General features: G+C 36.7%; 1 protein-coding gene across 1 annotated transcript in view; it reads right to left on the reverse strand.

Moving 5' to 3' along the window:
- Positions 1-27,268, reverse strand: part of PDE7B (phosphodiesterase 7B) — a 310,452-nt gene that overhangs the window by 210,802 nt on the left and 72,382 nt on the right. The window lies entirely within an intron of this gene.

The following is a 27,268-nucleotide window of genomic DNA, read 5'->3' on the forward strand; positions in this document are numbered from 1 at the left end:
ATGAAGTTGAAGATATCTAAAAATAGTACATATTGTTTGTAGACATATTAATTTACAGAAAAAGCATAAAAATAGGCAATGAATAAGGAAGCTCAAAATCAGGGTAGGAGGGTGATACATGGAGCATATATGTTGTCATTCATAATTATGAAATCCTGTGGTACTAAGGAGGGCAGGTTGAGAGGGTAATTGACAACTCGATCATATACGTTCAAACTAATTAATTTTCTGGGGTGACCTACATCAGAGAGATGGACATTTGGCTCAGGGAAGGAAGCCAGTTGCTCTGGTGAATCAAGAGAATGGAATGGCAGAGCAGGGAGGTTGGATGTGCCTGAACGTTGCAAGAGGGCAGTGAATATTAGGCGGAGAGTCTGTATCATGAGCTTTTTTTCCGGCTACTCTGCTGACCTAAATATCATGTGATATTTATCACGCTATTTAATCTCTCCACGCTTCATTTCTTTGGAAGTAACATGGGGATGCTGGTATACGCCGCAAAGTCAGATCAGAGAGCAAATGTGAGGATTAACAACCCGTGGAGTCTGATCCAACCATCTGTTCCTGTTTTGTTTGTGTTTTGGCAAAGGTGAAACCCATTCAAATTGCTAGGATGCATTTCCGCATTACCTCCTTTTCCAAGGGGTATTTTTATGACCCGAAAGAGTTAATAATTATTTTTAAAGGAAAGAGCAGAGGTTTCTAAAAATGTTCTCAACTTCTTGGCAAAAACCAAAGTGCTAAGGAGCCCTATCAATCTATATCCTGGGTCCTAGAAGGAAACAACTCTGGAGTGCTCCTTTACCCTTTGTTAATGGCCAAGCCCCCACATGTGCTGGGATTGAAGAGCTTCCATTCTTTCACTACAGGGGCTGGAAGTAGATGGTTGGTGGAGGTCGCATGATTTCCCATCGCCATCCAAACTCAAAGGCAATCTTATATATGCTCCTAAAGAGGCAGGTGGGGATGGGTATGGGTGTGACTTGTGCCATGGGGGTCTTGCTGTCTTTCCTAGACATAAACAAATCCAGAATAAGTTTCTATAAGTCCTGAAACATGCATTCCTTAACAGTCATGGCCCGCCTGGGCTCACTGACCACACAGCTAGTGACTGAGCAGCAGGAGCAGGTGTGATGGCTCTTCTGATGACCACCGGACCATCCTCTTCTGTGTCTTCATCTCCCTGGCTGTCTGGGGAATGGCTGAGGCACCTCTAAATACTTCTTTAATTGCTCTGCTTCATAAAGTTACCTAATGGTGGTAACAGATTTTAAAGCAATGCCCAGGAGGGGATCTGATTGTTCTCAGGACTTGAAAGAAACCGGATTCTTTCCAGTGCTTTTTCTCATTGATGCCAGTGTTTACAGGGCCTTGGCTGCCACACTCATGCTTGCTATGCAACCTAGGACAATGACCCAGTTTAAGAGATTAATTGGGCTAAGCCACAGAGTCCGAGTCTCAGAAAACCGCAGGATCTTCCATAAGGCAAGATCTCATGCCCTGTTGGGTTCTCGGGTGCTGCAGCTGTCTCCTTATGGCTCTACCTGGTCATGGATGCTGGGACTTCCCATTTAAGCTCCTTGCTGCTCATGATCCTGACTTTGACCTGGTTCTGATGCCAGGCTTCTACCTACTTCTCAAAATCCCATTTCTCTACAGGATCTCCATCTTTTTTTTTTTTTTTTCCTGATATCCTAATACCAACTCTTCTTGTTCTGTCCATCTCTCCCAGCCAACACTACCCCAAATAATAGGTCATAATTATCGAAATCTCCATCCAAGGAGCTAGAGCCCTGCTGGCAACAGAAATCCTCTTGGCATATGTTCTTCTAAGCACAGAGGATATGCTGCACATTAACTCCTGTTTGAATGCTTGTTGCCCTCAAAGACATGAAGATTCAAACCACTTTCATTGTTAGTGCTCCCAACGTGCCTCCTTATTACAGTCTTGTTTCCTGTGGGCACCTGGGTGGCTCAGTTGGTTAAGCATCTGCCTTCTGCTCAGGTCATGATCTCAAGGTCCTGGATCAAGCCCTGCATCACGCTCCCTGCTCAGCAGGGATCTGCTTCTCCCTCTCATTCTCCCTCTGTGCACTCTCTCTCTCTCTCTCAAATAAATAAAATAAAATAAAATAAAAAAATCCTGATGCCTTATACTTACCAGACCCTTAAAAAAAGATTTGTGAATCTTTTTTAGATTAGAATAGATTAGAATAGCTAATTTAGATTAGCTAGTAGTAATAGATAATTTAGATTAGAATCTAAATCTAATTTAGCTTAGAATTAGATTAGAATAGCTGACATCCTGACATCCATTTAGCCCATACTCTGGGCTAAGTAAGCATTGTTCTAAGTGCTGCACATCTTTCATCCTAACCTTTTGTGATACTCTTTTAAGAGAATAGAAAATTGAGGCCAAGAGAGTACCACTCACTACAGAATACTCCACTACCGTGAGTGACAGAATGAAAGCTGACAGCTTACCTGACGGTTGATGGGCAGACACAGATTCTTTAATGTTGTTGGACTATTGTTGGACCCCTCTCTGTCTTGGTCTAGTAGACCATGTCCATTGACATCCTCTTCCCTCACTCAGCCGCTGGCTTTTTGCCTGGGTTTTAATCTATCAGAGCATAGGCTTTGTACTAGATTGATCTAAGTTCAAATACTGTTGTTGCCATCACTTACCAACTATATTATTATGGAGGATTTATTTAGTTTTGTCAAACTTGCATTCTCATTTGTAAAACAAGGCAATCTTGTCTACATCTTAGTATCATTATGTTTAGTTTTAATTCATTGTGAATAAGAATGTACTAATTTAAAGTACGGTAGATGAGATTGTAATACAAAAATATAAATGAATAAATATAATTTATTCATTAAGTTTTAATTCTCATTATTATGAGGATTAAAAATGAATATTTCTAATCTAAAAATTCAGAATAGTTCACAATTTGGTTGCTAATTCCTATATATTAAAAAGTTCTATATTATATCTAAAATTTGCCTTTTAGTCAGGAAGACAAACATGGATGACCTACATTATCTATGTAATATAAATATATAAAATACTACATCTTAGTATTTTAAATTAAAAATATTTTCCATTAGTTAAATCATGTTTCTGCAAAATGTGCAAAAAATATATTTTGCTTATGTGAACTATATTTTTTCAATACTTTCATAATAAAATTAGTTATGAAAAATTGATATTAGGCGTGATTTTTACAAATCACACTAAAGTATTCAAAAACTCTTTTTCTTAAGGGAAATTTATATCTGAAATGAAAATACTTAAAATAATGATAATAGCAACTAATATACTCAAAAGAAATAAAAAAACATTTAAAAAAGAAATAAAAAATATTAAAGATAGTGAAAAGTTCATACATTATTCAACTGGCAGCACTCTGTCATTCTTAAATCAGTTACTATTTTTCCTGCTTCGAATAAGACTTCATACTCTTTGTATTTTTCTGGATATTTCCTATCATTTGAATATATTAGTCTCTCAGCAGGCCACCAGCAATTGATCTTTTTAGGGCAGGTGTCTTAATATCTTTGGATGGGAGGAAACATTAGCAAACAAAACCCAAAACTGAAGTCCTCATTGCTTGGGGTGGTTTTCCAGCTGAGGCAATATCTATTTTCTGCAAGTAGGTAATGTTAAATGCTATCAGCAAATAATTAAAAGGCTGTGCTTCCTTGATTATTTTCTTCCCATCGTTGTAGCTATTTTTTTTTTTTAAGTAGAAAGACATTTAATACATGAAATTAGGTGCTCAGAAGCTCACTAAAGGCTATATGCTAGGCATCTAGAAATGAGTGTTGATAATGCAGAATTGGCTCATGAGGGGAACTGATGGTGGGCCACAACTGGGAGCGTGGAGAAGCAAGGGGCATCACTGGAATTGTTAACTTCAAGAGTACACCATCATGGCAATGATTCAAAGATTAGAAAACTATTGGCTTGATTGCCTTTTGATACCCATGGAGCTAGTAACTGAATGCTGGATCCTGCAGAAATGCAGAAAAACCCAACATGCCCATGACTGTGCTTGATAGAGCATTAAACAAAAAACAACATGAAGAGCTCTAGCATATGACTAGACCTATCCCAGGGGGGAAAAAAAAAATCAAAACTGAGTTTCCCAAGCTGAAGAAGTGTTAACCGTGGTTGCTTTCTGGTGGTCAATGAAGCACTTTTCATCTGTGTCAGGAGCAAGAAAGCCAGCCGGGAGTAGGCAAGCCTCAGCACAGCCTGACTTCACCTCACCCTCACCCCATCTCTGAGTGCTCTGATTCTGCAAATTTGCCATCCAAGAATTTCTCTAGTGAGGCTTTCAGTAATCAAGGCAAATGCCTGTATGCTGACGCATCTGTTTTATTTGTTCACCTCTGAACCTCTAAGTGTCTAGCATGATGACTGGTGCATGATAGGCACTCCTGATGTTAATTAAATGAATGAATGAATATTTCTTTAATGCAGTTCTGTGGGACATGCTTGGAATTTGAGATTATCTGGGGTAGGATGAAAGGAATTTGTTTTCTGGACTCTTACGTATACACACACCAGTAAGTGTTGCTGTTAGATGCAGCCACATGATGGGGAGCTATGTGTGGTGATGAAGGGGGAAACCCAACATTGAGAAGGCATTTCATAATATCTGGGTCACTTCCCATCTCACATTTTCCCCCAACAATAAACAGAATGTTACTAATCAAAACCAGATTCCAGAAGACAAGTCTCGAGAGAAAATAGCCTAGGTCTATAGATCATAAAAAGATAGCTTCTGTTAAGAAACTGAACTCCCAAAGTCTAACAAGGGCGTGGAAGCTTGGAACTCCATTGTCTATCAAATGAGTGAATGAATGAATGAATGAATGCCTGAATATTCAAAACGACATCATTATTGAGTGCCACGGACAGTAGAGGGCACTAGAAAGGTTGTCCATCTAATGTCGGGTTGGATCCCCACTTAAGGAGATCCTGGGGTCAAAGGATGCACAGGTTCAGAGTTGTCCTGTGTTGTTGTGCTCTCCAGTATTTGCAGAATTTCTCCATGCACTTTTATGCTTGAGTTCTATTGCACATATCGAAATTCACTTTGAATATCACATTTTTCATTGCATAAAACAATGGCTAAAAGCTTTTGGTCCAGCACAATTTTAGCAGAATCTGTACCTGCAAAGGCTGATGGCTTGTGGAATGTAACAAAGATATCTCTCTAATGCACCCAGCCATAGCAACTAAGTGGACATCTGGGTCCAAGGCAGTTTGGAAATAATTTTGGAATGGTCTCTGAGAATTCCCCTATATCAGACGCAAAAACCTATGCCACAAACACTTATAAAGTCAGAAAAAATTATGTCAGAATTTTGCAACACAATTTCATCTTTTGTTTTTCTTCTTGGAGTCATAGGTGTTCATAGGTAGCTACAGTTAACTTCCGTGAAGGCATAAATATTTAATTTTTACATAGTGAGTTTTTAAGAGTGAAGTCCGTAGATATTCTGTGTCAGAGAAAGCAGCAAGCAGTATAGAAAGAGAACAGCATTGCTGTTCATAGTGGAAAGAAATTAGAGCATCTGGATCCAAATCCCAAATTTAATCCCTCCTTAGCTGTGTGATCTTGGAAATACTACTTATCTTTCTGAACCTCTTTGTAGAAGGAGAAGGAATGACAATGGTCACTCTTTTACTGAAATAATTAAGGTAATATGTGTGAAAGCATTTTATGTACTCTGAAACCTGTAATGGGGCCTGGTGTGTACGTTGTTTTGTGGAAGGAAGGAGGTGGAAGGTGGAGAGGGCCATTTCATGGGGTTGTCTAAAAGCAAGAAAACACAGCTCTACTGTGTAAGTCATAGGATTTTGCGAGGGGAAAAATTGTCTTCTCCCATGATGGAGAGCACTCGCCCCTTAGAGGGTAACCTGCAAAGTCAGAGTCGTCTTGAGAACAGAAGTTGGCAGGGCAAGATTGAAGTGGTAAGGCCAGGCTGGGCAGAGTAGCAGATTTTGAGAAAGCATTAGATGAGAGAGGAAACAGAGTTTCATGTGAGGGGCAGAGGAAAAAGGCAGGAAAAGTCATGGCTCTGTAGCATGGGCAGGGCAGCTCCAGTACCAGAAACATGCACTGCTAATCTGGGAGGGATCTGGGAAAGCACTGTGGCCAACCAGTCACTTTCTAGATGTAGTAAACAAACAAGGCCAATGAAGTTAGGTGACTTTCCCTTTCAAAAGGTCTTACGATGATCAGAATATGAACTCTTGAGTTGAGAGCAAGACTCCAGCATTTACCAGATGCATGACCCTGGACAAGTTACTCAGTAGTTCTCTGCCTCAAAAATTTCCTCATACGTCAAATGTAGATATTACTACTGCCTACACCATGGGTTCATCTTGAGGATCACATGAGAATTGATATACGTAAACCAACTAGAATAGTGCCTGGAAAAAGTAAGTACCCAATAAATTATTATTACTTTCAAGAATATACAATTATTTGTAAGCAGAGAAGCCATGAAAACCATGGCTTTTCCAGCTGCCATCCAGTGTTAGTCCATGTTACCCCCTTAATTTGGACATTGAGTCATTGCTCTGGGTAGCCTCAAGGCGCCTGAAGCACGCATAAACAGACACCTGCAGTACCTGTTAGATGGGGGCGGCCAACAAATATTTGTTTAATGAATGAATGGGAAATCAGAGGGCAAAGAGCAGGTTGAAAACTGGACTAATCCCTCGAAGACAATTATCTCCAGTTGCTGTAAGGGAAGGATGTCAAGGTTTAACGTCTCACTTTAGTTGAATATTTCATTCAAAATATTCATTCAGCAAACCTTCATTGAGGGCTTCCCAGTGCAGCAATGTAATTATCTATATTTGGCTGTTTATGCTGAATTTATTTATTAAATTCAGTAGAAACTATTTCTATTTTGATTATATTATTCTCAGATAATTCTTGTGTGTTTAAAGTCCTAATTAAAGAGAATTAAGCAGACTTTTTGTATAGTGGACACTTTGACTTTAGGAGGTTCCTATATTTGGTGCCCAGAGACTGACTGATTGTGCCTGACGCACCCTTTTACTTGGTGTTGAGGAAGGGGAGGAACACAAGTGGTTTTGAGAAGGAGGTTTCTCATAGGTGCTCAGCTACACTGGCCACATCTTGATGGGTGCAGAAGAGTTCCTGAATGATGTATTCTGATTGGATAAGGAAGAGAAAAACTAACATTGAACTAGTCCTCAGTGGGAGTTGAAGACACAAGATAAGCTAGAAGGGTATTTATTCTGGGTAATAAACTATGGGCACAAAAACCTAAAGGTGGCTGAGTAAATGAAGGAAGTTAGGAATGGCTAGAAGGGGATGGGGTCCAGATAATCAGAACTAACAAGTGGGATACATGAGGCTGGGGAAGCTGGTAAGGACCAGATCACACATGGCCCTGTGGGACTCCATTTAGTGATTGGAGACAAGCCTGGGTTCTGTAGGCCCTGGATCTGAACAAAGTTACTACAGGTCACAGGCCATCTGTTCAAGGCAGTAGAGAAATCCCAAAAGTGTTTAGAAAGCTTTTGTGATGGGAATACCATACAGCCGCCACGTTTGCTGACTGATGTTGCTCCTCACCACACTTGGCTGTATCTTTAAGTGGGAAAAGAGTTCTGCTTATACCGTCTTATACTTGAGTGATTAATGACATCATCTTCATTATCCCTAATACTCACAGTTTTGGCAAACAACAAAGTTAAGGACCACCACCACAACTGTTTACTCTTTCTGACTCTCCAGCATTACCACTCACACAGGGTGTTCACAATCAGATTTCTTTAGATTTAGTGTAATCCATATGGCCATTACAAAGGATAGTTCATGGAAATAAGAATGCAGTTTGTCAAATTTCCATGTCTAGCATGAATACTTTACAAAGAGCAGGACCTTTCAAGTCATGCATAGGGTGAAGACTGAGAACACAGTGAAGGGGTGATTAGTAGCCAACCAAGTCCATGGATTCCCCAAAGATGGTGGAACTATGGTCCTGTAACCAAAGTCTTTCCCAAAACTTGAGATGGAATCTCCTTCTAGACACTACTGGGAAAGCACGCTGTACTCCAAGAAAATCATTCCATTATTCTACTGTCACCTTCGGAGTGAAAATCAAACCCAAACAGGACTCTGTGTTCCTACCCTTCAGACTGATATTACATGCAACCTGTCCCTCTGCTGCCCCTGGAAGACTGATGTTGCAAGTCCTTGAAACAATCGCCTATTTGTCTGACCTGTGTTGCCCATAATGTACTCAAAATTGCTAAACTCCAGCCATCTGGCTGAAGCATCCAAGCTTTAGACATTGGTTTTCTTGATTTACACTGCAATTTCCAAGCTACTCTATATGACCCTATAGACAGCAAAAGCTTCATAGATAATATCAGCAGTACCTCCAAATCATCGTACAGACATGGTGATTCAGAGATTATGGGACCTCATCCAGCCTGTAACTGAATGAATATTTACACAAGACAAAGGAGTACTTACAATGTGCTTTTGCTGCTCAGTGCAGTAATGCTCCTGTACATAAACCAACAATTAAATGTAATCTTATACACTTATAGTTTTAAAAGAAATTCAAACCAGTCCTTGGAATTAAATAACCCCAGTGCTAGAGAAAATGACTTCCAGAACATGAAGCCTCACATGCAAACACAGGGCCTCTGAGCCACAAAGGAACAAACACTTTTCCACAGGGATAAGGGCTTGTTGTATAACTACTTGTGAGGTCAAAGATCCAGATGTTCCCACAGACAATCAAAAAACCATTACTGGTCAAACTGTATTGACCATGTCCATATGGACAGCTCTGAGACATGCATTTGGCCTCGGGAAGGAGAATTCTGTAAGTTCTACTGGCAATCAATGGCAACTTCAAACCAGAGCTGGAAAATCCAATATCTTGGAGAAACAACTGACAGGTCTTAAAAGCTACAAGTAAAAATGAAAATAGTGTCTATTTTGCTAACAGTTGTATTCTGCTTTGGTATAGCTTACTAATCCCCACAACATACTTGGATAAAAGCAGTATTAAAAAGTCACCTCCTGTTGGATCTTTCTCATTTCATAAAGGTGGAGACTTCCTGTCTAATCTACTGCTATGCCCCAGCACCTAGATCATTTGTCACACCCTAGACTGTCAATAAATATTGCTTGAAATAAAGAATGAACGGATGATATGGGCCTAAAATATACCCAATCCATTCATTACTATATGGCAGTCAAGTCAAAAGTCCGTGAGATGGTGAAAATTCAAATTAAAGAGAAGAAAAGTGAGTACAGTTGTACATAAAATTTAAATAAGATTATATTGCAAGCTTTGATGGCATTACTCCTTTAAGAAGTTGGCATCTGGTGGGAGGGGGGGTGCAGTGAATATACCAGGAATGTTTAAGTGGAGCCCAACCCAAAGGCAAAGATTTCTCCAAGTATTATATGGTTGAAACATAATTTTCCCTGAAAAGCAGGATTCATATACACTTCATTTTTCAACCAGCAGCTCTTTCCACTGATGAATGTCCCTAAAATTAAACAATAAAACAGACAGAATTTGTTTTTAAATCTTCTTGGTCAGGGTCCATATCAAGGAGTAGAAGCAATATCTATATGCCATCTCACTAGTAAATGTTTGAAGGGTTAAACCAGCCATGTGTTTCAGGTGTCGAAGGAGAAAAATTGTATAAAGGTCACGGGGATTACTTGAGATAGTAGGTGCTATGTTGTTGATGGCCTAAAATTCTCATCTTAATCACTTTATGGCCTCAAAACCCTCTTTAGCCTTCTTAAAAGTAGAGATGATCATTGATCTGAGATTTCATTATTATCAATGAACTTCTGGAATCCTGAAGATCATGCTTTATCAGTAAACTGCCTGCACAGCTGACATTGTAATGGGACATATATTCATCTACTATTAATGCTTGTTAATTAATTAATGCTTAGCGAACTAGTAGATTTTTGCTTATATTGAATCTTTTTAACCTGATGACATAAAGCTCCTTGTGTTTTCTGTAAAGCAAGAAAGAAATTGAACACAAAACAACAAATAATTTTAGAAGTAAAATCATGCTTATAGGTTCATTGTATTGATTTACTATCCTTAAATTTCAAAAGGCTGGGCTACTTAGGGATAGGACTATGTCTTAGCTTTGAATTCTAGTATCAAGCAGGTTGTTTGGCATAAAGCAAGTGCATAATAAATGTTTTCATGCATGGGTGAATGAAGAAAATATCATATACCGAAGAATCTGATCATTAGTTAAACAAATTCTACTACACTCAAACATGTCAATACAATAACCTTTCTGGTTATCACTGTGAGGATGAAATGTGTGTGTGTGTGTGTCTTTCTTTCACACACACACACACACACACACACATGCACGGGCGCACACACATGATGCATATTACAGAACTGCTGTCTATTATGCTGTAGGTTTGGTGGTTAAGAATTCAAGCTGCTGTCTGTAGTCTCATTAACTGTGAGTTTGAATCCCAGCCCCACCATTTCCTAGCAGTTTGACCTTGGAAATTGACTTATTCCTTCCCTCAAAGCCTCTCTTTCCTCATCTGAAAAACTGAGACAACACAGAGGTGTTAAGAGATTAAATGAGATAACCCACACGAGGTTCTTAGTGCAGTGCCCAGTACATAGGAGGAAGTAGACAGTGTGTGCCTCTGTAACTATGGTACCTTTACACTGTGGCCTTCATCAGAGTCAAGAGAACAGAAGAGGAAAAGTCTTGTTTGGACAAGTCTGGACATCATGCCACTTTGCCCTCCGATCAAAGTGAATCTTTCCTGTGCTCGTTTTTTTTCCCACAAGTTCAGTATTTTTTTTTTTAATTTTAAAATTAAAAAAAAATTATTTACTTATTTGCCAGAGAGGGACAGGAAGAGAGCACAATTAGAGGGAGAGGTAGGCAGAGGGAGAAGCAGGTTCCCCGCTGAGCAAGAGGCTCGCTCCCAGGACCCTGGGATCATAACCAGAGCAAAAGGCAGATGTTTAACTGACTGAGCCACCCAGGTGTTCCTTCTTCTGTATTTTTGAGGAAGTACAAAGAAGGGGTGGCAGAGAGCTTGGTCTTTGGAATCCAGCAGCTTGTGGATGGCATTTACCAGCCACGTGCCCTCCGGACCCAAGGATTTGACATTACGGGTAAAGTTCCCAGCTCCATGGTGTTACTCTATGCACATGTGCGTCTATGCAGCTGTGTAGGCACTTGTCCTTCAGTATTCACCCTCTTTTCTCCATGTGTTCACCATATTATTCAAGGCCCAGGTAACATGGTGATCCTTTATGAAGCTTTTCTGATACTTTTTGAGCTGAAGATAACCTTTTTTCTTCCTTGAATGTCTTATAATTCTTATAGCAGCTTTCCATTTTCTTGTTCACATTTTCACTTCTTTGTCTATTAGACCATGAAGTCTTTAAGGCCTGAATCCAGATTTGCTTTAAATATTCCATATATTTCCCCTTCAGCCTCTGAAATAGTGTCTCTGTGTATGTGTGTGCATGTGTGTGTGTGAGAGAGAGAGAGAGAGAGAGAGAGAGAGTTGGTCATGAAAAAAAAGAACACGGACCTGTTTTTAAAAACCTTGTTACAACCCTGCCTTATTGTACAAAGATTTGGGGGTAGATGTAGATTTCTTTTTGTGCACATATGTTCAATGTTTATGAACATATGCAGATCACCACCCCCATACACACACCTACATACACATATATTGCAAAGCGTATTAAACCAAGCTTAAAGTCTGGAATTAAAACCTCAGAATGTTCCAAAAAATAACATTTAGTTCACAGTGCTAATAACCTCACTGTAGAACAAAGTTCTTCGTGTTGAAATCTTCTATTTACTCTGAAGTTATTAAGACAGGAGACATTCTCTTGTGACACTTCCTGTAATATATTTTGTTGTTATGATTCCAGGAAAAAATTTTGATCAGTGTTACTCATGTATTACAAACGAAAATATTAAGCATTTGGAATCAAGGAAGTAATATTCAGTTGTTTTCTTGGCCTGCCACCATTCATACCTTTCACATTCACCGTTGCCAACGTTCCTTTAGAGCTAGCTCTCTGTTAGTGAAACATTTTTTCATCTAAATCTCAAGAGTAAATCTTCTTTGTTTGTTTGTTTTCAAAGTGAATAATCTTGATGTTGGATAGCATTCTGGATTTCATCTGTACAAATAGGCCATCAGTCCTTCTGATACTATCGCCCATATCAGATCATGGAAGATTATTCTTTTAAGAGAGCACTTAGTTGAATAAGGAAGTAAAATTATGGAATTTTCTCAAAACAAAGTTCTAAAACCAGGATCTGATTTTGAGTATCTTTACACTAACTACTCATTAGGTGTATGTGTTAGTTACATAAAATATTTACTAAGTCTTTATTTTATTTTCAGATTTTAGACCCCTCAGTGGCTTTTGCTACCTAAAAAGGAAAAGCAATATCTTTTCTGAATGTTAATGTGCAAAACCTTTAATGTAAGGCAAATTTTAAGGAAGATAAAATACCAGCCAACCTATTAACAGCCGATGTTTCAAACATGTGGTTAGGTGAGTTGGCAAGAATGCTTCTGCATAAGGAAACTATTTTGATGATCAGAATAAGAAAGCCAAAGAGCCCCGGCAAATGATACTTTTAAAACATGAAATATAACACAAACTTTCAATTACATATGTAACTCCAAGTGGCCCCAGAAATCGTACAGTGGATGATAAAGTAAATGTAAATTAAAGTCTTGGTCATGCACACACCACTCATATATCTGGAAGGCGAATAGCCTGAAAATAATTTTTATGACATTTTTTATTTCTGCCTTGTTTTCTCGTTCAGTTGCATAGGCCAGAATCGTCAGTGTCGTCTTTGATTTCTTTCTTACTCTTGCTACCTCCCACTCCTACTTCCCTCAGCCTCAGAATAATTTAATGATTTTTCAAGTCTTTTCGCTTCTACTCAAATCCATCTACCTTTCCCTTTCCCGCTGCCAGCACCCCAGTTCCAGCCCTCTCATCATGCACTTTCTGCACAGCTGCCTAATAAATCCTCCCTTCTTAGTATTCTCATTGTCACATCACAGCCAGAATGGTCTACAGTCTGAGTCAGTCATTTCCCTGCTCAGAAGACTTTCATGTCTCCCCTTCCCCCAAAATAACCCAGAATTCTTAGTCTGGCACAGAAGGTCCTGCATCTCCCGGCTTTTGCTCCCTACACTGCTGTTGGCTTACCGAGCTACTGTCCTACCGCTTCACTATTTCCATGTACTGTACGCCCCCGCACCTTCACCAAAGGTTCCTCCTTATCTTCTTTCACTTTACAACGTGGACACCATCTGCCTCTCCTGGAGGCCTTCTTCAACCTCTAAGGTTCTGCAGACTGCCTCTTCTGAACACCATGGTGGCACTCAGGATAGACCTCTATGAAAGCACTTACACGCTGAGGTAGTTCCCTAGACTAAAAGGCAGGTAAGTCCCCTAATTTATCTTCAGCTACAGTGTCTCATACTTAATTGGCACTTAATAAATGTTTGTTGAATGAAGGAAGGAAGGAAGGAAACAGGGGTGAAAGACATGTGACTCTAATAGAACAAAAGAGAAGTCTCACAAAGTCTACATAGTCATCCAGGAGTAAGTAAAAACAGTGCTGGGTGTCCCAAGTATGAGAACACCTGGATTCAAAACAGCAATAAAACAAAAAAATTAAAATCCTTGACACTCTTTTGATACTGGAGTTCTAGTCTTGCGGGAGAACAAAGAGCTTTGGAGTGAAGTAAGGCAGAGACATTGCATAATAATTGTCTGTTATTAGCACGAATGAGTGGTATAGGAAAAGAACAGAATTCAATGTAGGGGGATTAGTTTTATTCTTGGACCTCTACTTTTTGTGTAAACAGGGAGACATATTCGTTATGATCTGCTGGCATTCTGAAGTTTAGATGTATCAAAGAGAAAAAAAAATCCCACAATCAAATTTCAAGATTAAATGTCTCCTTTCTCTGTACCAACATACTAATATAGTTTGAGGCCCATATTGTATGTAACTAAACATATGGCTGAAAAATTGCATAAGACATTAAAAATGTTTATGAGAAGAAAGATCTAATCATTTGCAAGTTTTTAACACTTACAATTATTATGCTGATTTTATGGTTATTTTATAGTTTTTGAACTAAACCCTATTTTCTTGCTTACTCTCAATCCAAAAGAGATAAGGACATTTTATTTGTTTTGGAAAAATAAATTCAATAAATAAAAAGATAAGCTTTCTTTTTGAGGTGAGTTCATTCAAAATGGCTGAAATTTAAAACCCAAATTCAATTTTAAGCAGTGACAGTGGCCAATGCATGTAAAAAAATTCCACCTGCCCACCCAGATCCAGCTTAAAGACCACCTCCCCTGTGAACCATCTCCCCACCATCACACTGCTTTGCTTGCCGTATGTGACATCACTCTTCCCTTCTCCAAATCTTTACACCAATTTACCTCTTTGTATGGTCAGCATTTTTTATATTAATGGTTCATTACTCCTGTTTAGATTTTAAGCTCCTTAAAGGATGAAAACATTTCTCCTCTTTGGATCCCCAACATGACCTAGATAACACAATTACTTCTTAAATTAAAGCTCTGACAAATAGAAATAACAAACGTGTATTTTTTTGCTATTGTGTATTTCAGTTCATCACCAAAAACAAACATTTGTAATATTTAAGGCATTTAGAAGCATGAAAACTTGACAAACGATAACATTTATCTTGTGAGAATCCCTTTCCATGCAGCTTTATTTTTCTCTCGCTTCCCAGTATGATTCCTAGATCCCACTGATGTAATATTCTCCATATGTGTGTGCTTATTCATATCCACTTCTGTGCATTTGTCCAAGATGCACTCTTACTTCATCAAACCTCAATAATGTAAAACCATCGCACATTTCACTTGCTCACCTGTTTTCCTCCAAGATGGCTCTCATAATTAATTCCTCTTAATTGGGGTCAGTTTTCCAAATTGCCTATCTCAATATATATTTTATTTTATATACTTTTTGTATATAAAGATAATCTGCATTTTTCTTTAAAAATGTTATATGTAAGATGCATTGATTATCAAGTTCTAGTTGGCATACAAGTCATCTGATGTGTCTGTTGAAATGGGTAGTCCTGGGTTCTACCATGACAGAGAAAAAAATAGAAGGACCTAGGAATTTAAACATCTAAAAATCACCTCTGGTGGTGCTGATGCTAATGTCCTTTAGTGTTACCTTGGAAAACAGGAGAGTTGGACCAGATGTTTTTCAAACCCTTCTGGACTTTTTTTTTTTCTTTTGTGATTTTTCTTCCAAACATAGTCTAATAATGAGCAAAGAGTACACTTCCAGCCAGCTCCAAGTGCCAGGAGTATAAGAACCTTACATCGCAGGTCCAGCTTGATGACCTTAGGTAAGTCCCTCACCACTGACCATCCTTCCACCTTGAAATTATTTGAATTTATTCCTATAGCTCTTGTGTACTTCCTTTCATAGACTTGGTCACAAGCAAAGTAAGTCAAGAATATAGAAGGGCAGTCTTGCTAGAACGATACTATTCTCTATGGAGTTAGCCCTTTATTGACTATTATTTTGATTTTTTTCTTAAGATAACCTCATTCAAGAAAAATAATGGAATTAAGAAAACAAATTTGAAAACTACTCTGCAATGGCTAGATTTATAATTGGCAGACTTCATGCATGTTTAACAAAAAGAGAATTTTCCAGTGATTCTGTGAGGCATTATTCATTGTCAGCTTTTACACTTCAAAAAAATAGTCAAAATATACTATAAACTAAATTTTCTCCTTTCAAGATAAGCACAAATAAGCATAGCTAACCTTATGGACCACAGGAATTACTGCATCTTTATAAATATACTGAAAATAGTTGTTTAAAAATATAATGTGACTCAGAATAGCACTCTGTACTATAGATTGTAGCCTAGAGAAATGGTCTAGAACTAAAACCTCATTCTACCTCAGCAAGATAGGAACTTTTCAAAAGTATACTCTATTTAAAATTGATGGACACACAAACCACCAAAATCAGGAAAAGTCCAAGTAAGGCCAGTCTTTCCATCTGGATGTAATATACTCCTGTGGAATGATAACAAAATATTGGTTTGGGTTTATATTTTGTATGTGTTTTATTTGATATTTCACTGCTCTATGGGGACCTTTCTGTTAGTTTATTAAGAAATACCCAGTGTTGACATTCAATTCACTATTAAAAAAAAAATCTTTTTAGTAGCTTGCTTCTAGCAAGTAGAAATTTTCTTCTTTTGAGAATTTGGTTTTTAGTCATTGACAGAAGTTGAATGGCATGTAAGCAACAGGATTGGAAACCCAGAAGGACATATTCAGATTTAAATAACTATAACCCATGTCCATGATTAAACAACTTTTTAGTTTCTATACATAGCTGGTAGAATAGCACATTGACAGAGAATCCCTCTTCTGAATACACATGCACATGAGCGTGCACACACACCCACACATACAACACATAAAAAGAAAAAGAAAGAAGGCAATACTTTCTCTCTGATAGACACTCTCCTGCACTTTTCATTCATTATCCTAGAATGACTTTATCTTTATGCATGCGCTAGGATTTGTGACTTGTGTGCTCATTCCCAAAATTCACAAGTCAATTAAAAAAAAATCTAAATAATTTACTCTGAACAGTAAATGGAAAGTCAGCTGCTTTTTTGGTAAGAATGGTTGGCCATCATTTCTCAGACCCAGCAGTCTGTCTCAGGATCCAGCTTAATGACTTCATAAGCAGCATTCTGAGAGATATTTTAAGACTTTGGCTCGCAACACGGGCCCTCAATGGGCTTCTTGATAGGTAGACTCATTGACTCAGAGTAGAAACTAATTAACATTTCAGATCCCACCCCACATCCCCAGACTAATTCAGACTTGCTGAATTAGTCTCCACACTGTCAGGTGCACAAGAGTCTGAGAACTGTTACTCTAAATCAAAGAGAGAAGGAACAAAGCTAAAGTGGTTGATACATATATTTGACTAATAAACCTAACTACCCATGACAATTCTTCTAAAGCAGTAACTTTCAAATAGATTTTGTGGAACCATGTGCTTCTCAGATTTATTTCACTTCAGGGACAGTACTGATTACTTGACAAACATTTCAATTAGATATTTTTAAGAAGTTAAAAATGTAATAAAAATATGCACAATTAAACAGTTCTTTAACAATTTTGATAGAACAGATCACTGTCAAGCTACTTGTAACCTCAAGAATAGAGTGTCTCCTGTCATCTCTGGCCTTATACTTGAACTTCTCATGACTATATCCTTGACTGGAGCAATGATAGTTCTTGCAGGTCTATGAGTGTCTGTTCACACGAAATTGACCAAGCAGGTATATTGGAATGGCTTCTCTGTATCTCACTCAGTCAATGCCAGGTAAATTCAGGCACATTTGCTCAACATATGCTTTTGACATGGAATAAGTGACTGAATACTAGTGATTTATCAGAGACCAGTGTTACACATTAGAACTATAATTCAAGCCACATATGTAATTTTAAGTTTTCTAGCAGCCAGCTTATAAAAAGGAAAATAGGAAAAACCAAAACTGAAAAGAGGAAAAGGAAGCAGTGAAGTTAATTTATTAGCATATTTCACTTAACCCAAGATATCTAAAATATTATTTCAGCATTAAATTAATGATAAAATATGTTAAATTTTTTGTACCAAATGCTCTGAATCCGGTGTATATTTTATGCTTACAGCAAATCTCAATCAGGAGCCATATATGGATAGCATAGTTACAGATAAAACTTGTACGTGAACTAGTAGGTGCTTTTTTGTCTTTGTTTGTATTTCCCTTAATCTCATTGTAAGTTTTATGTATCCTTGAATTAATTTTTGTATTGATAGTTTTTAAAAAAAATATGATATAACAAGACTTTTATATTAAAAATAGGTCATCTTTTAAAACTAGACTTTGGAAAAAAAATGACAGTGGATTGGACAAGAGTGTAGACATAAAATAATAATGATACACCAACATCAGTGGATTTTGTCACCACTGTTCACCACACTGTGAATAAAATGAAAGTAAAATGCACAAGAATCTCCCAGACAGCCACCTGGAGATTGCATTGAGTGTTATTAGTTACAGGGTTCACTTTTTGCAGAGATAATAATCACCCATTTCCTCACAGTATTGTAGGCTGTGAAATTTTTGTACAATGGTTCTATCTTTCCTGTCAACTTAGTGTTATTTTAAAACAAAACATTGTGAGCATAAAAATAAGATTCTCAGGTTAATTTAGCATAAATGTTACAGGGAAAAAACTGGAGTAATGACAAAAAGTATCATATAGTATATGGGGAAGAAACACATTTTTCTCCAGAGAAGGCTCATTAAACTATGTGCTAACAAGTATATGGGTGAGTAGGCTGCTATTGTAAAGGCAATTAGACAATTAGCACCACAGTGCTATAACCCAGAAAAACAGTCCAAGAACATGAACACTACAGAACTGATAAATTTATTTAATGACTAAGATTATGTATACTATTTATAAATTCAACATTTCAAGAGTATCACTACTGCCGATTTTCTTTTTCTTTCCTTGTTCAGTAGGTTTTTGCAGGAAAAATATGGTATTTTATTAAATACTTGTCACATAGAAAGAGTGGTTAGGTTGAGTGGGTAGACTGGTTTTTCACATACCAACAAACAACATGACAGAAAAGTAAAATAATAAGAATTTTTTAGAAAAGCTATGGAGGTGGTGTAAAAAGAATGTTGGGGGAAAAAACCAGTGTCTTATGCCTTGTATAAAAGCTTTTTCTGAAAAGCTATTTATGTGTCATAGGAGAATATAAGCTTGTAAAAAAAGATCTGTCAAGGCAACAGTCTAAGATCATTCTAATTGTAAATATTATTAAGAAATTGTCTTTAAATCACAGATGTCAATATTTGTAGTGTTAGCTCTAGATTTTTTTCATACCAAAGATCCTTGGGTGTTTTATGGAAAGGTGTTGATAAAAATTCATTTTTTAAAAATTTCCTCTAGTGAAATAAAGAAATAAAATCTTTAAAGAAATAAAAATTTCCTCTAGTGAGATATTTTTCAAAATTTGTTTTCCCCAGTTTGCATACCTTGCTGACTTTCTTTGCAGTAAACATCACAAGCTCAATTTGGCACTGCAGGATCACATTACAGGAATGCTTAAAACCACAGAGAAAGTGTCAGCAGTGAAATACATTTGACTGGAAACATAATGACTATCTAGCTGAGGTAGAGTGAGATATCTCACTCCTGGGTAATCTGAGGGGTTTTATTGGATGTCTCATAATGTTATAACACTCGCTATGGACTAAATGTCCCCCACCATTTGTGTCACCCTAAATTTGTATGTTGAAACTTCACCTTCAGATGTGATGATTTTAGGAGGGGACTTTTGGAGGTGATTAGGTTATGGGGGTGGAACCCTCATGAATGGGATAAGTGCCCTGATAAAAAGATACCCCAGAGAGCTCCCTTGTCCCTCTCCCCCATGTGAGGACACAGCAAGAAAATGGCCAATTATGAATGAGCAAACGGGCCCTGTTGGTGTGTCAGTCTTGGACTTCCAAGCCTCCAAAAATATGAGAGAGAAATGTCAGTTGTCTAAGCTGCTCAGTCTACGGTATTTTTGTTATAGCAGCTTGCACAAACTAAGATGACATTCATCAGGGTTTACTGAAGATCTGAGGAATCTGTCATTGACACCTTCCAAGTTGAACTCTTGACAATTAAGGAATATAGTATTTACTCGATATTTTTAACAATTTACTGTCAAAATATAAGAATTTCTACTTTTCTTTCAGCTTCAGTTACAATATAATTGACACTATTCCAGGATTGCCATACAAACTATTAAAACTGTTACCATTTGCTGCTACTTCATTGGTTGAAACAGAACTTCCCCCATATTACAGAAAAAACAAAATACAGAAATACATTGTATGCTGAGTTTGATATAAAACTAAAAATTTCACCCATCACCCATTCTTTATATGTTTGTGTTATTAAAACAGCTTCCATTCTTCTCATTGGCTGACTTTACAAGTAAAAATTATACTTTGAAATAAAAAAAACTATATTTATATTACTACAATATTTTGATCTTTCTTTTATTGGAAATTTTGTATAAGATTCTACTACTCAGAAAGTTTGAAAACCTCTGCTCTAAAGCAAATAATGTGGTAGAAAAACTCCTGGTCCTGCAACCAGAGAGGTTGTCACAAATAGGTGGTACGACTTGGACAAGTCATCTTGCCTTTCAGACTACCGCATTGCTCACCTATAAATGAGCATCTTTGGACCACTGGTTGTGCTCTGAACATTGTCTCACATCACATTTTCTCTTATTCGCTCTTTGCTCCAATGCTGTCTTAGCTTTGCTAATTCTTTCTACCATGCCATGCACCTCCCTGCCAGAAAGTTTTTGCACATACTGTTCCCTCCTCCTCGAGTAGTCTTCTCTTTCCAGCTAACACTTTCTCCTGCATACATTGTCAGCTCAATCATGGTCTCCTGAAGCAAGCATTCCTCCTCTCTTAGGCTAGGGCAGTCCCTTTAGAATGGACCTCTACTTTATGGGTTATTATCACTGTTACAATTTCACATTTGTTTTGACAAGTCTTTGATTAACATCTTTCTTTTAGATTGTAAACTGTATGAGAATAAGGATCTTACTGTTTCCAACAATGATGATGTCAGGCAAGTTTTTCAGCAAGTGCCTTAATTGTTTCCCTCTTTGGGAAACAATTTCCCTCATTTAATATGAGGATACAAATAGTACCTACCTTGTAGAACTTTTGTGAGTTTTAAAGAAATAAAGTGCATTAAAACATTTAGAATATTGCCTGTCACATAGTACATGTTTAATTTTATCTGTTGAATAAATACGTGTATTTTAAAAATTATTTTAGTGTATGTAAGATTTTTTGCTTATCAATAACTCAAGAGCTTTCCCTCCTGTCATTAAGTTATTTTGAAAAAAAGTAATTCTATCTTTTAGATAGGCTACAAGGTGTTGATTTCTCTACAACAGAACAATCAAATTTTAATATAATAAGTAACACTGTGATGAATATATTTTTACATAAATATTTCATTACTAGTTTTGGACACTTCTGGAATTGGCATTATTAGATTAAAGAACAATAACTCTAAAACTTTTTGTAATATTTAGTTTAAACAAATTTCTAGAATGTTTGTTCTAGTATCAATAGGAATTGAATGAGATTGCTTGCGAACCTTCATACTGTGGTTACTATATTAAAAATATTTGTCAATATGATAAGCAAAATTTTATTTATTATTGTTGTTTTAATTGGCTTTCCTGGTTACCAGTAAAGTTTAACATAAATTCATATTCATTCCCTCTTTGAATTTCTTTTAGTGTGTATTTCTATATCATTTGCTATTTTCCACATATAGTTAGCAATATTAGTTGGTTTGGATGAAACATTCAATTATTAGGGGTATTAATTTGTTGTCATATTTTGCAAGCATTTTATCAAGTTTATCACTTGTGTTTTAATTTTAAAAGGTTTCTATATATGACTTCTACATTTTTATGTTATCAAATTTCACATTTTCTCTCTCATCCATGACTTATTCCTAGAAACTCTCTCCCTACCCTAAGGCCATTACATATATACATTTCTTTCTACTTTATATAGTTCTTAATACAACTAACCATTAATTAATTTTTTTTGGTGTCCTATTGGAGATTGGTACCATTTATATTTTTTTCTAAATAGTCAGTTTTCCTTATACCATTCTTTGAATGATCTACTACTTTCCCAACATTGTGAAGCATTTTAATCACATGTTGCATTATTTCATATATAATAAAGTCACCTTGTCTCAATTTTTATACTTTTAAATATTCTACCCCATATGACATTATAAAAACATCTCTACATATTTTACAGATTAATTTTGATTATTTCATTAAGTTTTTTTTAAAGTAATATAACATCTGTGTAGCTTCTTCAGGAAAGGCCATGCATCTTCACCATATCTATTTTGCCAAGTGCAAAGCTTGACTGATAGTTGCCATTGAACATACAGTTGTGAACTGCATGAACTTTTCCAGAAGTGTTCTATTTTATGCAGTAAAAGAAGGAAAACAAAGCAGACTACAAGACTGCGTTGTCTACTTTAGTTTATTCTCTTTCTTTTTTAATAAACACTAATAAAACAGGATTGATATTTCTTGAAAGTTCTAATAAAGCAAGGAGATTTTCCAGGTGGTTGGATCTCTTTATTAAAGGCATCTGTGTCATAGTCACTGGCAGAGACCCAAACAACCTGAAGTTGGCTCTGGGAAATTACAAAGATAGAACACAGCCAAAGTCTGAGATGGAACAATGTGTAAAGTCATACCGCATCTTAATTTGATGACCAACAGGGAAGATCTTTCTGCCCCATCAAATATTATAAAGGAAGGTGATTTATGATATTCTTATGAGTCGGAAGGTAACAAGAGAAATATATAATAATGCTATCTCATACACTAGACATAAGACCCTGTTTGTTAAAAGATATTTTATTCCCGCCCCCCACCTCGGTTAGACATCCTTCTTCTTCATTTTTTTCTTAATTTAATTTTATTTTTTCAGTGTTCCAAAATTCATTATTTATGCACCACACCCTGTGCTCCATGTAATATGTATCCTCCATAATACCCACTACCAGGTTCACCCAACTCACCATCCCTCTCCCTTCCAAAACCCTCAGTTTTTTTCTCATAGTCCACAGTATCTCATGGTTAAGATATTTTATAATCAATTATTTTTTCTCTTTCTCTCCATTTTAATGGTTTCACATTCAGGGAAACATTCCTAGAGCAGAAAAAGAAATTTCTGGCAATTTTATCGTCATGAATATTCACGGTAATAAAGTTACTATTTCAAAAGATGAAAAATTGTCATATAATTCCTCTCCGATATGGTAAATGTTTGCTGAGAGTCAGCTCTAGGTGATCTGCATTGTAGAGTGCTAGAGGGCATTTAAAATCACAGATAAACTCTGACTGATTTTTATTTTGGAATGGTTCCTGAACTCACATATGAATAAAAGAGTGACTTATCCCCTTGGGAATTCACAGTACATCAAACCAAATTAGGAAGCCAGGCAGCTGTGACCTGGTTTTATAAGGGCCAAGAAAGCTATAGAGTTTCACTATTGAAACTTGTAACTCCACATGATTCTCTGGTTCCCATGCCATTTGGGACAGGGGAGCACCTTACTGAATCCCGTAATATGCCACTCTGGGCTTGTATTTTCTCTTACACTTATCCAGAGTTATAAATGAGGACATAAAGACTTCTGATGTAAGAGATCTTGAGAGTGACAGTCAGCAGGAGAGAAAATCAAAATAAGAATTAGAATCAACAGTGTCAATCAGTAGAAACTTGGATTCAGACTTTATAGAAACCATACTGAAAACAGTCCTTATGTTTTGAGTCCTAATGCTATGCTCATTTTATGGATGCTTGAACTGTGGGAGAGAGAAAGCTATAAACCAGCTCTTCTCAGCCTGACCCAGTGAATTTTATTTTTCCTTGTTTTGTAGCTGCTTTTAGGAAGGGTAGGTGAGGGGATAAATACTGAAATGAGAGGTTGGGATAAGACTACAAGGTGAATTCAGAGCTTTAATTTTTTTTTTTTTTAATCCTTTTGGTCGTAGTAAAGGATATGGAGAACAGGTTAAAAAAAGACTCTGGTTGTTGTTATTTGAGGTTTGGGAATATTCCTCCAAATTCTAAAACCCTCACAACCTGCAAGTAAGTATGGCTTTTGGAACCTAGTTTAATTCTCTAAAGGTATTCGAATAAAATTGTGAGTTCATTTTAATTCATTTATTTTTATTGGCATGTCAGTCTTGTGTCTTGAAGAAAATAAAAGTCCCTTTCTAAAGACAGCAATTACTTAAGTAATTTTCTTTGAAAAAATAAAAATAAAACCCCTCGGAGTGCCCAGATGACGGGATGCATCCTACTATGGAAATTTTCATATAAGTGACCATAATCTAATGGAAACAGCCTAACATGCAAGGGCATTTTCATGTGCTTATTTCTGTGAAAATTCTAGTATTATTTTAATTCTGAATTTGGTGACAAGCAATATGTTCTCTTGGCTTCCATTCAGGAGTAAAGCTTGCAAAACCGCCTGTTGGGTTTTTTCATTGTTATTGTTGCTGCTGGAAGAGCTTTCACCACCACTATGTCACCCTATCAGCCTCCTGAATACAGCCATTCATCTCAGAAAAGCACTAATTCCAAGATAACTTTTGCCATCTGGATTCTACCACAAAGTGTTAGGATGGAGATTAGAACAGGACATTAGAACAGGACACAATTGGTGGTTAGTTGGAAATAGTTCATTTTCCAAGAAACTCTGTTTATTTACTTATGTTGTACTCAAAGAGAAATAGAATGAAACTCCAATACTGTCCTTAGCACTCACTGATTTTAATAGGTGGTCCTCCTTGGCATTTGTCCACTCCCAAGCTCTTTCTGTCTTACTCTCTGTTGCCCTTTAAACAAAGCTTGAAAATGAATAAGGAAGTTGGCTGGCTCCTCCCAAGAGAAAACGAATTTACCAGTGGGAACTACCAGCACCACATTGTTTATCAGAACATAAAGTTCGGTAGAAATCCCACAGTGACGTCTTCCCCCAGCCCTTGCTGATGAATCTGGAGACATTTCCAGAACATTTTCAACTGGATTGGACATTCTTTGCAGGAAATGGTCAACCAGCTCTCACCTCAAATACCTTTCCTTTCCTAGGTTATGTTTAGCTCTTAAAACAAGTAGAAAGTAACCTAAATCGAAGTGGAAAGTAACCTAAATCACAGACTCAGTCTAAGATCCCAAAAGAACTTCATGGGCTGCGATTATTTTTCTATGGGTTGATAAGTTAACTCTAATTACTGATATTTATGTGAATCTCCTTCTCAAAGTTCATTTGAGTAATAGATCTTTGCAATGGGAATGGAAAAAAGTTGGAGGAGCCTATTACATGGAAAATATACAAAAATAGTCCTAGAGACAGACTAGTCTTTCAGGAGGTCAAGCTACAGATGGTTTGAAAAATAAATTGTCCACATTGGTATAAGGGATCTTGTGTACCTGAAAGTTGAATTAGAATCAGAGAAATAACTTCTTGAAAGATTAACAGATCAAAAATTTGGATACATTTACTTCAAAGGAAAAAGAAACCTGCAGGGGGATTGACATGTTCTGTGCCAGGCAAGGGGCTTTACCTTTAACCTGTTTCTCATGTACTACAATGAACAGTTCTGTATTCTAATTGTAAAGGAAATTATAGGGAACTAAACAGAACTAGCAATGTTTCCTATTAGCAGAATACCTCACAGTCTTGAATTCTATAAAAAAAAAAAAGGTTGGATGACACTAAAAATGATTATGAAATTATTATTTAATTCAAACAGATAAGCAAGCTAACCTTAGCAAAGGCTCATCATCAACATTTTTTAAAAGTCTGAATGTTTTAATGTTACCCAGGAAAACTGAGACAAAAATATAGCTTAACCATGTTCAAAAGCCTGTATTTGGCCTTCTTATTATAAAATGGGGATAACAATATTTACTTTAAAGATCTGTTGTAAAGACTCAATGAGCTAATTTTAAAGAGCTCTGTAAACAATAATGATGAGGAGGATGACAACAGGTAAGTTTTATCAAGTGTTTACAAGTGCCAGGCACTGATCTGACCTGTGTGAACTCCTTTAACTTTCAACTCTCCTGTGAAGCAAGTACTAGTATCCTCATAACCATTCAGCATATAAAGTAAGTCCTGGAAAGGTTACCTAGTTTGCACAAGGTTCTTTAGTTATGAAGTAGCAAAGTCTGAATTTCAACTTGGGTCTCCTGTTTCTGGAGTTATTTCCACGGTAAAGGACACATCAAAATACCAGGAAAAACAAAATGCAGTGTGTTTTGCTTAAAGATCACCTATGTCATAAGCACATCACAAGTACTCTAATGGAGTTTATGCAATCACAGCAGGGATGTACTATTGTCATGTTGAGAAAAAAAATAAATCTATAAGTATTTGTAGGGAGCACAAGAGCAATTCACAGCAAGGATATGATTACTTAAGTGTATAAATTACATAATTTTTAATAACATTTTATTAGGTGACTATATCTAAATTTTTTTTTTTTTTCTTAGCAAGATTCAGGAAGTTGTAATAAGCCAGAGAGTTAAAGATGTAGTATTTGGAAGACTGGATCCTTAGGTTAGCCTAAGTCTTAAAAGACTCCTTGTTAGGTCAAATGAACAAAGCACTCATTATTTGTTGCCTTTAATTTTCAACTGAAACTGAAGTAAGAGACTTTCAAAAAAGAGGTGTTTGGGAGCACAAGTGGAAAGATCTGCTCAGATTGTTATCCTCTCATATTATAGCCAGAGGAGTTCTTTTATTTTGAGAAGACATTTGTGATTCTTTCCAAAACCTGAACGCACAGTTACCCTGGAGAGTGACTCCCATGCAGCTGACCTGAAAAAGTGATATGATATCTTGATGCTTTCATATTTTTCCTATTAGGAATATTAATGTGGGGAGTGTTTTAAATTAGTACACAAGACAGTTAGCTTTAAAAAGTTCCCATGGGACTGTAGAGGAACTAAACACAGCACAAAACAATCCTCATGTTAAAACATACCAGCAGACTTACAGAAATGATCTGACTGGAAATATTTCATTCATCGTAAAATATTAGATGCTATATTTCAAAAATGATAGGAATCTGTACTTACTCTCTGCCAAAGCAGAAATGGAATGCCTTAAATGCCAAAGATATTGTATTTCTACTTAAATGAACACCTTTGTGTCATCTGTACAAATCATCCAGAGGAACTGCCTATGATAAAAACATGATCTCACTTTAAATACAATTGAAATTCCAAATACTTTTTAAAGTTCTTCTATAAAATGCATCCTAACATAGAACTACATCTTACAGGAGGGTAATACTTTCTCAAGACATATGTTATCCTTTGCAGATACTCTTACTTTGCTTCAGAGTTATACATGTAATAGTAGCAGTCAAAAAACAAAATTGAAATTCTGGTTTCAGAGATGACACCAGATGTGAGACATGAAGAAAATGTCA

The sequence above is a fragment of the Mustela putorius genome, unplaced genomic scaffold (assembly GCF_011764305.1).
Source record: "Mustela putorius furo isolate JIRA1106 unplaced genomic scaffold, ASM1176430v1.1 tig00003863_pilon_pilon_pilon, whole genome shotgun sequence".
Classification (NCBI taxonomy): Eukaryota; Metazoa; Chordata; class Mammalia; order Carnivora; family Mustelidae; genus Mustela; species Mustela putorius.